The following is a 15,746-nucleotide window of genomic DNA, read 5'->3' on the forward strand; positions in this document are numbered from 1 at the left end:
ATTGTCTAGTAGTTCAAATCTCAGTAAAATTTGTCTAAATTTCCTTAATACTTCAAATATTTTATTTTCAGAACTTTTTAATAGGGAAATTTGAGTATTTATGCATTTTATGGGGTCACTATGTTATGCTAGTATTCCCATCGATTCCAAAAATGTCCCAATCATAAGTTATATTTTTCTCTTTTTCTATAGTCTCCTCTTTCTATCTGTCTCACACAATTTTCTCTAAGCTCCCTCACTAAAAAAAACAAGGAGGCCACCACCATTTATTCTCTCAATCTATGATAACTTTGGAGCATATCTAATTTTTGTTTTAAAGTTCTTTGGGCAAGTGTGAACCCGATCAAGGAAAGCAACTTCCACTTTGGGGATTAGATTTTGGAGCTAAATTTTTATGGATAAGTATATTTTTGTTACATATAGTAATGAGGGTTGTTTATTTACATTGCTTGAATTATTTCGAATAGATCTGTTTTTTTTTGTTTTTAATCTACATTGATGATTTTTTATGAAACCCGACATGCCTCGATAGATTTAGGGAATAAAAACTTCAATCTTTTTTCGATATGCCTCGATGGACCTCGACAAGTGAGTCTAATTTCATCACGGTGTGGCTTGATATACCTCGATGGACCTCGATAGGTCTATCTGCTTTCACCTCGATTTGATTGGATATGACTCGATAGGCCACCTTGATAAGATTCTATATGTCTTGAGGACAATCGATATTTTATATTGCAACTCGATGTACCTCGATTAAGCTTGATAGGAGTCGATTTTTTGTTGTTTTTTAATAATATTAATTTTTTAACTGATTTTTTTTTTCAAAACAGATTCGACTGTTTCCATATTTGTTGCATATAATGGTGTTTGGGAACTGGAAGATAGGGATTGCATTTTCAGGGAAGTTGAAAATCAAGTGCTACCTTTGGAGAAGGGTGTGACATATGTGCAACTGCTTGACATTTTGTACGAAGAGCATCAAGTGTATAACCATGTGCACGACTTGAAACTTGAGGTCCCATACACATGTCTTTCACAACTCTTCAGATCTACCGTTATGAAAAATGATATGCATGTTCGTGCATTCATTGGGATAGCATCGAAATCTGTCGAGAAAATAATTCATTTGTGTGTAACCTTGGTTCAGAAGAACTGTTTAGTAAGTGCATCGACCTCTCCCAACGTTAATAAATAAGTTTGATTTAAGGAAAACATTTCTCACCCATGTCTTGGTATCAAAGGCTCGAAGTGAGGTTGAGACATTTGTTCTAGAGACAAATGTTGAGGTTATTGTCCATGATGATATTCCTGTTAGAAATCCACCCTATGTTTCTGACATAGTGAAATACGATCCCTATGACTAAGATTCTTATGTCAATGACGATCCTGTTGTTGATGCACAGCTGATGTTGATGGGCCAGCTAGGGCAGATTTTCCAACCCAAAGTTAAGATGTTATGCATGTACAAGTAACATGGCAGAAGACAAGGTCACCAAACACCTGGTACCAGCAGTAGTCGTCCATGTAGAATTAAAGATGGCACTAGATGGAGTTCTCCATTGGACTCAAGCGAAGATCATAATACATGGAGTGCTCCCAAGTTTACAAAATAAGATATATTTGCCTCTTATCAAACTCATCATTCCTCAACATAATTACACATTGAGAAGTTATTTCAGAACAAGATTGAATTGAAAACCAAGGCGACCATCTTTGCAATGAAGAATAATTTTGAGTTTATGGTGAAGAAATATGGTACTGATGTGTTGTACATTACCTGTAAAGACCCTGATTGTAGTTGGAGATTGAGGGGTAAAAAAATATTGTGGTCTGAAATGTATGAGAATACTGTCTACAACAATATACACACTTGCTCACAAGAAATCTGAGAGAAGGACCACCGTCAAGCAGCACCGTGGGTCATTGGCCACTTGATTAAGAGGAAATTTGCTACCGATGGTACTAGGTACATGGAAAACAACATAAAGGAGGATATGAAACATCTTTTTTGGGTCGAAATGAGCTATGAGAAGGCACGAGGATGCAAAGAAAAAACACTTATGTATGTCAGAGGCACACTTGAGGATTCATACCAAGTTACCTGGATACTTGTGTATGTTACAGCAAAATAATTCTGGAACAATTATTGATTTTGTCACAGAAGATAGTCGCTTCTTGTATTTCTTCTTCCCTCTTGGTGTTTCTAGAAGGGCATTCTAGTGTTGTCGTCCTATGATTTGTGTGGACGACACATTCTTGAAGACCAAGTATGGTGGGCATATGTTATGTGCGTTATATTATTTTATAATATAATGTTTTAGATTAAATAAATGTGACAAAAAGTGTCACATATTGTAACATATAATAGAGTGTTACAATATTTAGATATATGTGAAATATCCAAATATGTAACATATTTGGTGTTACAAATTTAGTCACAAATTTGTAACTTCTAAATATTGCCCATTATTGTGTAGATTTGTTGTTACATAATATTGAGATGAATTTCTTAAAGCCAAATGTAAAATTGCTGCTAGAGATATGATTTTAACCCCAATAATGTGTTTTGGGGGTTACAAAATCAATTGGGAAGGTGTTGGAATCGTTTGGAAAAACTAAACATTTTTGTGCGCTAAAATTGGTCAGTGGCCGCGACCACAGGATGTTGGTGGTCACGGCCTGGGGAACAGAGGCTAGTGGCCGCGGCCACTGATGTTCTTGGCCACGACCACAGGTGAAAAATGACCAAGTTGTTTTAGTTTTTTCCAACCTTTTTTAACGGCTCCAAAAACCCAAATAACTCTCAAATGTCATTTTTAATTCCATAAACATCCAATTAATCATTGGTAACAGCCATGGGGTTGGTGGAATTCGAAATTCAAATGGTGTCTCTAAACTCTATAAATAGGAGCCTATTGCTCACTTGTAAGACAGAACTTTTCTATCCATTAGAGCACTTGGCTAGAAAACACCTAGAGGCTTGATTATTCCATAAAACATTTCCAAAATCTGTGAGAGATCTCTTAGTACTTCAGTTAGGGGAAATAAGTTTTTGGACAAAGGTTTTAAACCTTGTTCAAGTTGGTGATCTCCAACACTCTTCACTTTGGTTGTGTGAGTGAGAGTTTCTTGGTTTTGTTCTTAATCTTACTTTTTCTTCTATTGCTTTTCTTCTCATTATTCTTGTTCTATTTACTTGTATCTTTGTTTAGAGTTGTAATCTTTTATTTCTTTTGTTTCAAACACTTTTACTATATTTGTATCATTTTTCTTAGAGTTGTATTTCTCTATCATCTTCTTCTAATTATTCTATTGTTTATTTGTATTTTCAGTCATAGAGTTGTAACACTTTTTAATCAATAATTATTTATTTGTATTTTCAGTCATAGAGTTGTAACACTTTTTAATCAATAATTATTTATTTGTAATATTTTGTCTAGAGTTGTATTTTTCTTACTAATTTCCATTGAGGCAAATTACTTAATGAGGAGGTCTATATGGAACAACCCGAAGGATTTGTCCTACCAAAATATGAACATAAAGTATGTAGACTTGTAAAATCCTTATATGGATTGAAACAAGCTCCTAAACAATGGCATGAAAAATTTGATCAAGCCATCATGTCTAATGGGTTTAGACATAACAATGGAGACAAGTGTTTGTATTCCAAAACTTGTAAGGGATATGTAATCATTGTTTGCTTATATGTGGATGACATGCTTATTCTAAGTGATAGCATGAAAGGGATAAAAGAAACGAAGAGGTTTCTATCATCAACCTTCAAGATGAGAGATCTTGGAGAAGTTGACACCATACTTGGTATCAAAGTAAAGAAACATAGTGGGGGGTTTTGTATTAGGGCAAGCCCACTATGTTGAGAAAGTATTGAGCAAATTTAAACATCTCAAAGTTAAAGATGCCAATACTCCATTCGATCATAGAGTAAAACTAGAGAAGAATGAAGGAAGAGCGGTGGCTCAATTGGATTACACAAGTGCTATAGGGAGTTTGATGTACGCTGCCCAATGTACTAGACCTGATATAACATTTGCGGTGAGTATACTTAGTAGGTTTGCAAGTAATCCAAGTGTGGATCACTGGAAGGCTATTGGAAGAGTCCTAGGTTATCTCAAGAAAACGAAAGGACTAAGCCTTCACTACTCAAAATTTCCTTCAATCTTAGAAGGATATACAGATGCAAGTTGGATATCCCATCTTGGGGACAACTTGTCCACAACTGGTTGGGTATTTACACTTGGTGGGGGTGCAATTTCTTGGGGTTCCAAGAAACAAACCTGTATATCTCATTCCACTATGGAAGCAGAGTTTATAGCTCTAGCTGCTACCAACAAAGAGGCTGAATGGTTAAGGGATCTATTAATAGAGATACCCCTAATTAAAAAAAATGTATCCACTATATCGATACATTGTGATAGCCAAGCAACATTGGCTAGAGCATACAACGAAGTGTATAATGGGAAGTCTAGACACATCCGTCTAAGACAATGATATGTCAGAGAATTGATTCAAAGAGGAGTCATCTCAATATCCTATGTGAGAACAAGTGAAAATCTGGCGGATCCTTTCACTAAGTTACTAACGAAAAATTTAGTGGCTACATCATCTCGAGGGATGAGACTTAAACTTCCTAAAGAGATTCACGATTGATGGTAACCTATCTTAACACTAGTTATTTAACTAGTTTTAGGTTCAATAGGTAACAACAAGTCAGTCAAGTGAATATTAGTTGTACTCAAAACAAGTCCCATCTAAGATGTTGAGTACTTGTGAGTTACCAAGTTGAGGGTTAAAACCGAGAGGTTTTTTAATAGAATTCAGTCTTGTGAAGAAAGTATTTTTTGGTAACAAAATACTGTAAGAATTCTACCTATATGGACCTAGGGGTGGTGCCACATCTCATGAGAATTGGGAGTATTCTCAAGAACGTCCATTAATGGAAAGTGCACATGGCCATTAACGGTGCAAAGCGAGATAGAGGTCTCGAGTGAACACCACAAAGGTGTGTGTGTTATCATCGATTTGTTATCATGAAAAGATGGTTCAATGCCTAGTGCAACCAAATTTTCGACAAATTTTGTGATAATTGCACTATAGTAAAGTTCAAGTTGAAAAACACTTTATTTTATGCACCAATGCAATGACTCCTATAAGAGAGAGTTCTTATTTAATCAAGTGGGGGATATGTTATATTTTAAAATATAACGATTGATTAAATAAGTGTTACAATAGATAACTATTTATTCTAGTGAGGGAATATTATATTATTTTATAATATAATGTTTTAGATTAAATAAATGTGACAAAGAGTGTCACATATTGTAACATATAATAGAGAGTTACAATATTTAGATATATGTGAAATATCCAAATATGTAACATATTTGGTGTTACAAATTCAATCACAAATTTGTAACTTCCAAATATTGCCCATTATTGTGTAGATTTGTTGTTACACAATATTGAGATGAATTTCTTAAAGCCATATGTGAAATGACTGTTAGAGATATGATTTTAACCCCCAATAATGTGTTTTGGGGGTTACAAAATCAATTGGGAAGGTGTTGGAATCGTTTGGAAAAACAACACATTTTTGTGTGCTGAAATTGGTTAGTGGCCGCGGCCACAGGATGTTGGTGTTGGGGTTTTATGCCCTAATTAAAACCCAAATTCTTTGTAATCTCATTTTATTATCAATAAAAGAATAGAAATCATTTTTTGACTTGGTCAATCACTTTGCTCACATGTTTTATTTTCATGATTATTTGTTTAATATAAACTTCTATTAAATCCCGAGCATATAACTAATCTTATTTATAGTGACGTAATCACAGTGGAATATAAATATGATTATATGTTCAAAATAAGTTAGTCATAAGATTAGTCAGTGCCCAGGATTTACACTGACTTGCCAATCTACGATATGATCTACTTACACATTATAGTGTTATGTTCTTTCCAGAATATTAGCAAAGTAGATAAGATCGGATGTATTTGTTACATCGGACTGGACCGATATTGACAGTTGATAAGATAAGTAAACATACCGTTATTATCTATTCTAGTCATATCATATAGTTGACCATAGGTCAATTCAATCTCAATTCTGAGTGGTTAGTATTCTAACTGATTGTATTATTTGAGTTCTTTGACTTGTTCGTTACCAGCTTACCCTACGGACTAGCCCATACTTACATCTTGGGAACTCGGTAGTATAATTGAGTGGGAGTGTTAATCATAGATATGAACATCTATAGCTTCTGATGAAGAAGTGAAATGATGGTTTTCTTTTAGTTTGATTCAAGGTGTTAAATGATAGAGATCTCATTTTAGTAATTAAATTAGTTTACTGAAATATCATTTACAAGGAACTAAATGTTTTGAGGATAAAATACAATGAGGGGTAAAACGGTATTTAGTCCTATCTCATTGTAGACCGTCTATAGAGGATTGAGTGACAATTATGGTTGTAACAATGGATAATTAATAGCGTATCTATATTTGTTATAGAGCGTTCTATGAATTCAAGAGTGCAATTCCAAGTCTATAGTGGAGTCACGAGGAATTAATTAGTTAGTAAATTTATTTATTAGATTTATGATAAATTATTGGAGCTTGATTTCTTAGGCCCATGGTCCCCATTGTACCTTGGATAAAATCATCTAGATAGTCTCAATTAATTGATTTAATCATCAATTAGAATTATCAAAGTTGACCAGGTCAATTTTGGATAGTTTCACAAAGTTGTGTAATTTTGAGAAGAAAAGAGAAATTATGGCAGATTTATTAATTAAGATAAATTGGTATCTAAATTAATAAATAAATTTAAATCAAGGTTCAAATTATAAATAATTAATTTGATAAAGGATTTAAATAATTATTTAATTAATTAAATCAATAGAAAATAAGACAGGCCTTGATTTTAAGTCTAATGGGCTTATAATCAAATGAGAAATTTCACAGGCCTATAGCCCATGATAATTTCGACCTAGGGCTTCAAAATGACTATTATTTTATTGATTTTTTAATTAAATTAAATGGCCTAATTGAGTCTATAAAAGGAGTGCTTAGAGAGAAGATTTCAGAGACGACAGATAAGTCATAAGTCATATTTTCTGATAGTTTTATATTCTCTCCAAACACAAGTCCTTTTCTAAGCCACTTTGTTATTTTCTCTTCTTCTCTCTATATTTATCTCATGTGTTGAGAATTTCCCACACTAGTCTAGGTGGTTCTAAGGATACATTGGAAGATCGTGAAGAAAATAGAAGATCGGTTCAGTTTCTTGATAATACTCTGCAACAGAAAGGATACAAGAGTTAGAGAAACTGAAGGAATGACTCTTAATTCTGTTGCGTATACTGTAAGTATTATATTATTTGTTTCTCTTTGAATTCAATTTTAGAAACATGTTTTAGGCTATCTCGTATTAATTTGTTTAATATTAGATATACATGAAAATAAATAAAGATCCTGTATAAGCTTTTTCCAACAGTTGGTGGCCGTGGCCTGGGGAACAGAGACTAGTGGCCGCGGCCACAGGTGAAAAACTAACCAAGTCTTTTCAGTTTTTTCCAACCTTTTTTAACGGCTCCAAAAACCCAAATAACTCCCAAATGTCATTTTTAATTCCATAAACATCCAATTAATCATTGATAACAGCCATGGGGTGGTGGAATTTGAAATTCGAAGGGTGTCTCTAAACTCTATAAATAGGAGCCTATTGCTCACTTGTAAGATAGAACTTTTCTATCCATTAGAGCACTTGGCTAGAAAACACCTAGAGGCTTGATTATTCCAGAAAGCATTTCCAAAATCTGTGAGAGATCCTTTAGTGCTTGAGTTAGGGGGAAATAAGTTTTTGGACAAAGGTTTCAAACATTTTTCAAGTTGGTAATCCCCAACACTCTTCACTTTGGTTGTGTGAGTGAGAGTTTCTTGGTTTTGTTCTTGTTCTTACTTTTTCTTCTATTGCTTTTCTTCGCATTATTCTTGTTCTATTTACTTGTATCTTTGTTTAGAGTTGTAATCTTTTATTTCTTTTGTTTCAAACACTTTTACTATATTTGTATCATTTTTCTTAGAGTTGTATTTCTCTATCATCTTCTTCTAATTATTCTATTGTTTATTTGTATTTTCAGTCATAGAGTTGTAACACTTTTTAATCAATAATTATTTATTTGTTATATTTTGTCTAGAGTTGTATTTTTCTTACCAATTTCCATTGAGGCAAATTACATTTTCCTAACAATGTGCTATAGTTTTAGATGCAAACAACCACTTGTTTCCAATTGCGTTTGGACCAGTGGATAGTGAGAACCGTAACTCTTGGACTTATTTCATGAGAAAAATGGAGGAAGTCATTGGGAACATGGACAACCTAGCTTTTATATTAGACATGAATGCTATCATTACTCATGCTTTGGAGGTTGTGTTCCCAGATACCTACCACGGTGTTTGTTACCACCACGTCTGTATGAATGTGGCTGCCAAATTCAAAACCGACCACTGTCATGAGATGATTTGGCGTGTTTTCCTTTTTTTGATCTATGAAGTATTAACATTTTTTTCTTTTACATATTATAATTTATATACATTTTATATGTTATACATATACTCTTTACTCATCTTTTACTGTTCTAAAAAAATGGTACATCTCCATATACTTAAGATGGATAAATATGTATCATGATCTATACTATGTATGGAATATGTATGTGGATCTATATTAATTAATTTATAGAATAGATAATCATACGAATCGCTCATGTGCCAGAAACTAGATTTGAACTGGTGACATGAGGATTTTAGTCCTTTGCTCTACCAACTAAGCTATCTCGACCATTCATAATGCATCATCATCATTTTACTATAGGATTATTTGGTGTGCAGCGTGCGCGTTTCGAAAGACATATTTTCACAAGTACTTTGAAAAGATTTAAGGAAATGGATTCTCCCATTGCTGAATATCTCAAGGGTATTGGTTTCAATAGGTGGAGTCATGCTTACTTCCGTGGAAATCGATACAATATCATGACTAGCAACTACGCATAAATCTTTAACAATAAAACTAGGGAGGCAAAGACATATCCAATCACTACTTTTGTTGAATTCATTCCCTTCACTCTTCATACATGGTTTGCTAATAGATGTGAAAAAGCAGCGAAAGAAACAAGTGTGCTATCACCATAATGGAGGCGGATTTGAAGGGAATTGGTGAGAAAGCAAATTTCCTAGATGTCCAAGTCCTTGGTCATCATGATTTTCTTGTTGTTTATGGTAATGGTGATGGAGATATGAACTTGGTAACATATTCATGTTGGTGTGGCATGTTCCAAACCATTGGGATACCGTGTGTTTACTGCCCTGGTAATCCAGGATCGTTACACTATTTGTTTAAAATAGTGCTTAACTCGTTAAGCGAGTGATTTGGACTTAAACGTGTAACTAAAGTTAATTAATGGTTTTGGTATCAAAATTTTGGTCAAAGAAGTCAACTTATTATTAAAATGGTTTGATTGTTTATAAGGGATCCTAAGGATTACAAACCAAATTACAGTTTCTTTACAAAATTACAAGTTGGCTGACCTAAGCGGCAAAATCGGATGGAAAACTCGTGTTCCTCAAAAATACTTTGACAGTGGTGGCCGAGCAGGTTGAGTATGTACACGCCACTTCAAACTCATGGCTGGTCTAGCTTCCCCTTTTGTTTACCTGCACCAAATAGCATCTGTGAGCCAAGGCTCAGCAAGAAAACCCAAATAATCAAACAACAGACAATCAACGAAATATAGAACATAACTAGCATGCTTAGCAGTTATAGCTAAACCCATGAAAGCACACAGTACAATCGCAAGGCCATAAGGTCGCACGAGTGCATATCGTACTCCGTGATTGGTCCATTCAAACTGGCCAACATTCTACATGCTACTGCTAACCACAACTTATTAGCCGGGCTTTCCAGACAAATACAGCAGGTAAACATCTCACATATATCACAGTTATACATAATCCAAATACATTCATATTCAACAATTATGTAAGGAGTGGTTATAATCATGTTCGGTAATCGAGCCAAGGCCCTAATCTAAACACATGTGTCAATTTTCTAAAACCTCAGGTCCTGGCGAATAAATAGTACGACCCCGAGCACGATCATTTTCCGAGCCTTGCGGTAGACCTAGTCACAACATGAATAGTAATCTTGTTAAGAACTAAATCCAATTACTAAATTTAGGATCAATCTCATGCTCTCAAGACCTCCAATTCCACCAAATGGGGTAGTGGAATCGTCCCCCTGAGCCCCCAAGTTCTTCTTAAGCCCTAAAAATTACTCATGCTGAAATGGGCATAAGGCAGGGGTGCCCAAACAAAGGGTAGGGGGCCCTAATTGGGTAGAGACACCCCAAGCACCCCCCTGCATAGCGTAGGGGTGCCCAACAATTCAGGGGCTCCCCAAACTCTCCCACGCATAGCGCATGGGCACTACATCGCGAACCTAGAATTCTGGGTTGCGTTTTCTGTAACTTTTTCGACCCAAACTCACCCCAATCCGACCTAAGCCCTAAAAATCACCAAACCAAGTTTCCAGATCATATTTTTGACTCCAAAACACCTCATACCACTTTTAGAATAAAACCCATACCTCGAAGTATGAAAAACTCAACCAAAAACACCCAAAATAAGAAGATTACTGAAGAGTTCAAACACTCCTCCAGAACACCAAGAATAACAAGTGAAGCCATGATAATTCATACCTTAGCTGCTATAGCTGGAGAATTCAGTCTGTAATTTTCCACCCAACCACGTTCTTCCAACAAAATCCAATTCCAACACCTCCTAGAAACCTCAAATCAGAAGAACTTAACTTAACCTCAACTCATCCAAGAATACCAAAAAAATATGAGATGAAAAACAGGGTAATTGGTTCTTACCTTCTCAAATTTAGAATTCTTGTGGTGATTATAGTCCTAGCAGCTTCTAGCTCTAATGGTTAGCTTGAATCATCTCATTCCCTTAACAAATTCCCTTAGAAACCCAAAGCCAAATGTTGAGAACCTTTTGACAAAAATTAGAAGAAACTAGAGGGTAATGGAGAGGAAAACACATGAATGCCCAGGATACTTAGCACTTGGGTCAATTACTTAGTCCAATAGGTCAAACGCTCAAAACCAAACCCAAGGGCATTTTGGTCATTTTACCTAAATCTCCACCAATCATCAAATTATACCGCTAATTCCTAATTAAATCATTACTTCCATTTTACCAATAAATCATGGTAATTTACCAAATACCCTTAGGCTCACCTTGAGCCAGGCATTTATCCCCGTTATGACTTTACCACTAAATTGCTCAAAAGGATCGTCTCATGCCGAATATCTCAATTATATCCACACAATAATGTGGTCTCAATCACATAGCATATATAATTACAATTATACCCTCAACGAGTTAAAATGATGAAAATGCCATTTTTTAGCCTAAAGGGGCCTATAAGCACATTTAATACATCTAAACATGCATAACTAGTCATATCATAATATAACTCATATAATTCACATAATCACAATTAAATCATATTAACACATAAAAATCCAATTATGTCCTCTTGGCCCACTAATCAAGGCACTAAGTCTTATTAGAAAATTTGGGACGTTACAACTATCCCCTCCTAATAGGAATTTCGTCCTCGAAATTTACCTGAACAGTTCGAGATGCTGACCATGCATATCTAACTCTAGCTCCCAGGTCGCTTCCCCGACCTTGTTGTTTCTCCACAAAACTTTAACTAGAGGAATCGTCTTGTTCCTCAAAACCTTGTCTTTTCTATATAGGATCTAAACCGCTCGCTCCTCATAATAAAAATTCTTCTGTAGCTCTAGATCATCATAACCCAGCACATGGGTCATATCCGACACATACTTCTGAAGCATTGAGATGTGAAACACATCATGAACTTCTGATAATGACGGGGGCAAAGCCAATCTATAGGCTACCTACCCCGATCCTTTCCAGGATCTCAAAAGCTCCCATAAACCTAGGGCTCAACTTGCCCTTCTTCCAAAACCATTTCACTCCACGTGATGGTGAAACTCGAAAAAAAAACGTGTGTTAACTTGAAACTCCACGTTCCTACCCTTAAAGTCAGCGTAGCTTTTCTGTCTACTCTGTGAGGTGAGCATATTTTCAATAGCCTCACTAGTTCTCTGAACCATCTTAGGACCCAAGTACTTCCTCTCTCCCGTTTCATCTCAATGAGTGGGTGACCTACATTTCTTGCCATACATCATCTCATATGGAGCTACTACAATCATTCATTGATAGCTGTTATTGTATGTAAACTTAATCAATAGGAGATACTTACTCTAGGACCCCTCAAAATCTAATATACATGCCTTAAGCATGTCTTCCAATATATGAATCGTCCTCTCAGACTACCCATTTGTCTAGGATGGTAAGCTATACTGAACTTCAGCTGAGTCCCCGTAGCCTTCTACAGGCTTCCCCAAAACTTGGAGGTAAAGATGGGATCCCGATTCGACACTATGGATTTCGGAACCCCATGGAGACGTACAATCTCCCTCATGTACAATTCTGCATACTGTCCACTGTAAAGTTTGTTCTCAGAGGCAGAAAATGAGCTTACTTGGTATATCTGTCTACAATCACCCATACTGAGTCATGTTGCCCCACTGTTCTAGGCAAGCCCACCACAAACCTGACTTGAAGAAGGTTTGACTTGTTGAGTGAATACTTTCTCCTTCAGGACATCCTCTTAAAAAAATAGAAGCTAATTTTTCAACCTCAGCCAGCTTCTCTGCCACTTTCTCTGGATCTACTTCTTCTTCCACTTTAGTCTTAGCTCAAGGAATAGATCATCATCAACATCTGTGAGGCTATTGTAGTATTCTACCTCACCAAGACATGGCTCCAACATGGAAAATACAACCTGTTATGATTAATGCCCTAAAATCATGTAAAGACATTTTATTCAATTAAATATAAAAGAATAATTTTATTATATTTGAATATTATAAATATTGTTTGAATTAATTATATGATAATATCAAGAAAATTCCTTATTCATTCATGAGAATATGATCTTGTATTAGTACGGGAGAATTAATATCATATATATTGAATAAAATAGTCAGTAACATATTAAAGTATGAGATCTTTAATGAATGGTTACTAGTGCGGTTTACTAAGCATACGAGATGCAAATGATCTAGATTCAGATTACTGATGTTGATAGGCATCTTAGAAAATGTATTGTGTATAATAGAGATTATATATGACAAGGTTGATAAAAATCAATTATCTTTTGTTGACGGTAAGAACTCATCAACGATACAAGGTTAGAAAACTCAAATTATATTGTGAAGGATAGTTGAAAGTAACCTAGAAAGAACTTGAAAGAAAACACAGAACAACAATGGAGCCAAGACCATATATTTCTTAATTGTTTTTCATACAAAGAATTTTCCAACCCCTTAGCCTGAGGGGTCGGACCCTATTTATAGGTGGGCTCTATTGGCCCCCAGATACAAGTAGGTCCCAGGGAATCAGGTCGTACGTAGGTGCATGGTCAGGGTAGTGGCTTGGGACATAGTGGTGTCTACCCTGACATTACCAGAGTAGTAGTGCAGGACATTGTACTGTCGGCACTGTCATATGGCCAGGGGCACCCAGGTAGTGCCTCCACTCTCCGTACAAATTCGTACTGCCACTACTCGTTAGACGTGGATGGCAGGGCCACACCCCTATCCTCGTCATGGTCGTACATCCCATATCAGTACGCATATCTGGTACCCTATGATCACATGGCACTTCTACTTAGTATTTCCAAGTGTTCCTCGTACGCATATTGAGGAGGCTCCACACTTTACATGTCAAGAGAAGACAAGGCTTGGGGGTGCCTCGCTGGTGGCACCTACTCCTAGAATGGACTAAGGCCACTTTGGCGAGGCACGGGGTGTTTGAGGCGAGACAAGGTGCATGTGGGAGGCCTAGTGAAGGCCTCGCATAATGAGATGCTAGGGATCCTTTGAGGGTCTGACATAGCGAGTCGACCAGTAGTACCATCATGTATTTCATACAGTACCTTCACAGCTTCTTCCTCATCAACACATCGCAAGAGTGGCACAGAAAATCCCCTCTTGTATAAGATCCCATCTACCAAGGTGTATCGAGCTGCCTTATAAACTAGCCTTCGAGCCTCCCTCTTGTCTATTGGCACAACTCCATCCTTCAGGTAGCTTATAATTGGGTTGGCCCATGAATCCTTTAAGATGCTGACCATGTGAACATCTGGATTAACAATGCTTGGCCTTGGTAAGTATTCCATAGGCACTGATTCAAGGGTATCCCCATCTTTAGTGGAATCTAGCTTCGCGAGGGCATCAACATGGGTATTCCTCTCTCTCAGGATTTGCTCTATGCTATACTCCACCAACTGCTCCAAAAAGCCTCTTACCCTTTCCAAGTATGCAGCCATCTTGGGACCCCTCACTTGGTACTCCCCCTTCACCTGGAATACCACCAACTGTGAGCACTAAAGATGTGTAGATGCGTTACCTTCAGCCCCTGGGCCAACTGCAGCCCTGCTAGAAGCGCTTCATATTCTGCCTCATTGTTCAAGGCTTCGAACCCAAACCATATCGCGCAGTACATCTTGTGTCCTTCGGGTCCAGTCATCATGATACCTGCTCCAGATCCTCCTTCGTTGGATGCTCCATCCACGTGTAGGCTCTATTCCTCATTGTCCTTGGCTCTCCTTCTATGACTGATTCTCCTTCTTCTTCATCTCCTCCTCCATTTGGTCGATAGGTGAATTCCACTATGAAGTCTGCGAGCACTTGCCCATTGATGGAGGTCCTTGGGGTAAAAGCGATGTCGAATTGACTCAACTCGATCGACCACTTCATCAGTCTCCCCGAGGTTTCAGGTTTATGCAAGACCTGCCTTAAAGGGCTATTGGTGAGTACTTCAATCGCATGGGCATGGAAATAGGGCATCAAATTCCTTGAAGCCACAACTAACGCGTATGCCAACTCCTCTATCTCCGGGTATCGGTTCTCCGCATCTACTAACCGTTTACTAACGTAGTACACACGTTGCTGGTGTTTCTTCTCTCCTTTAACCAGAGCGGCACTTATGGCATGCTCGGATATTGCCAAGTATAAGTATAGCCTTTCGCCCCTTTCAGGTTTCGCCAACAAGGGTGGCTTCCCTAAGTGCTCCTTCAGCTTGACAAAAGCATCCTCATATTCTTCATCCCAAGCGAAATTTTTGCTCCCTTTTAGGATATTGAAGAAGGGGAGTCACTAGTCCGTAGACCTCGAGATGAACCTATTAAGGGCTGCCACCCGTCCCGTTAGACATTGCACCTCCTTCCTGTTCTTAGGTGGGCTCATTTCTATTAGGGCATTTATCTTATCAGGATTAGCTTCGATGCCTCTGGAGTTGACCATGAAACCTAAGAACTTTCCCGAGGATACATCGAAAGTGCACTTGAGTGGATTCAACTTCATTCGGTACTTCCTGAGTGTGTCAAACATCTCTCCTAGGTCTTTGTTGAGTTCTGTGACATTTTTGGTCTTCACCAGCATATCGTCAACATATACCTCCATGTTCCTCCCTATCTGGTTAGCGAACATTTTGTTCACCAATCTTTGATAGGTGGCACCCGCGTTCATTAATCTGAAAGGCATCACCTTATAACA

Source organism: Humulus lupulus, chromosome 4, assembly GCF_963169125.1.
Source record: "Humulus lupulus chromosome 4, drHumLupu1.1, whole genome shotgun sequence".
In the NCBI taxonomy this organism is placed as follows: domain Eukaryota; kingdom Viridiplantae; phylum Streptophyta; class Magnoliopsida; order Rosales; family Cannabaceae; genus Humulus; species Humulus lupulus.